This window comes from Hippopotamus amphibius, chromosome 15, assembly GCF_030028045.1.
Source record: "Hippopotamus amphibius kiboko isolate mHipAmp2 chromosome 15, mHipAmp2.hap2, whole genome shotgun sequence".
NCBI classification, from domain to species: domain Eukaryota; kingdom Metazoa; phylum Chordata; class Mammalia; order Artiodactyla; family Hippopotamidae; genus Hippopotamus; species Hippopotamus amphibius.
This window is the reverse complement of record NC_080200.1, coordinates 21663497-21665442: the sequence shown is the minus strand read 5'-3', so window position 1 is coordinate 21665442 and position 1946 is coordinate 21663497.

Sequence of the window (1946 nt, the reverse complement as noted above, 5' to 3'; positions counted from 1 at the left end):
TCATTTCTAATTCTGTTGATTTGTGTCTTCTCCCTTTTTTTCCGGAGAAGTCTGGCTAATGGTTTATCAATTTTGTTTATCTTCTCAAAGAAGAGTTTTAGTTTCATTGATCTTTGTTATTGTTTCCTTCATTTCTTTATCACTGATTTCTGATCTGACCTTTATGATTTCTTTCCTTCTGCTCACTTTGGGATTTTTTTGTTCTTCTTTCTCTAATTGTTTTAGGTGTGAGTTTAGGTTGTTTATTCAATATTTTTCTTGTTTCTTGAGGTAGGACTGTATTGCTATAAACTTCCCTCTTAGAATTACTTTTGCTGCATCCCATAGGTTTTGGGTCATTGTGTTTTCATTGTCATTTGTTTCTAGATGTCTTTTGATTTCCTCTTTGATTTCTTTAGTGATTTCTTGGTTTTAACAGTGTATTGTTTAGCCTCCATGCATTTGTAATTTTTACAGTTTTTTTTTTTTTTCCTGTAATTGATATCTAGTCTCATGGCATTGTGGTCAGAGAAGATGCTTGATATGATTTCAAATTTCTTGAATTTACTGAGGCTTGATTTGTGACCCAAGATGTGATCTATCCTGGAAAACGTTCCATGTGCACTTGAGAAGAAAGTGTAGTCTGTCGTTTTTGGATGGAACGTCCTATAAATATGAATTAAGTCAAGATGGTCTAATGTGTCATTTAAAGCTTGTGTGTCTTTATTTATTTTCTGTTTGGGTGATCTGTCCATTGATGTAAGTGGGGTGTTCAAGTCTCCCACTATTATTGTGTTACTGTCAATGTCCCCTTTTATGGCTGCTAGCATTTGCCTTATGTATTGAGGTGCTCCTATGTTGGGTATTTATAATTGTTATATGTGCTTCTTAGATGTATCCCTTGATCATTATGTAGTGTCCTTGCTTGTCTCTTGTAATAGTCTTTACCTTAAAGTCTAATTTGTCTAATGTGAGTATTGCTACTCCAGGTTTCTTTTGACTTCCATTTGCATGGAATATCATTTTCCATCCCTTTACTTTCAGTCTATATGTGTCCCTTGGTCTGAAGAGGGTTTCTTGTAGACAGTATATGCAAGGGGCTTGTTTTTGCATCCATTCAACCAGTCTGTGGCTTTTGGTTGGAGCATTTAATCCATTTACATTTAAGATCATTATTGACATATATGTTCCTATTACCATTTTCTTAATTGTTTTGGGTTTGTTTTTGTAGGTCTTTTCTTTCTCTTGTGTTTCCTGCTTAGAAAAGTTCCTTTAGCAATTCTTGTAAGGTTGGTTTGGAGGTGCTGAATTCTCTTAACTTTTGCTTGTCTGGAAAGCTTTTGATTTCTCCATCAAATCTGAATGAGATTCTTGCTGGGTAGAGTATTTTTGGCTGTAGGCTTTTCTCTTTCAGGACTTTCAGTATATCCTGCCATTCCCTTCTGGCCTGCAGAGTTTCTGCAGAAAGATCAGCTGTTATCCTTATGGGTTTCCCCTTATATGTTATTTGTTGCTTTTCTCTTGCTGCTTTTAATATTTTTTCTTTGTGTTTAATTTTCATTAGTTTGATTAATATGTGCCTCGGTGTATTTCTCTTTGGGTTTATTCTGTATGGGACTCTCTGCACTTCTTGGACTTGATTAATTTTTTCCTTTCCCATGTTGGGGAAGTTTTCCACTATAACCTCTTCAAATATTTTTTCAGACCCTTTCTTTTTTTTTTTTCTTCTTCTAGGACACCTGTGATTCAAATGTTGGTGTGCTTAATGTTGTCACCAAAGTCTCTGAGACTGTCTTCCATTCTTTTTATTCTTTTTTCTTTTTCCTGCTCTGTGGCAGTTATTTCCCCCATTCTATCTTCCAACTCACTTATTCCTTCTTCTGCCTCAGTTATTCTGTTTTTTTATACCTTCTAGAGTATTTTTAGTTTCAGTTATTTTGTTGTCCATTACAGTTTGTTTGCTCTTT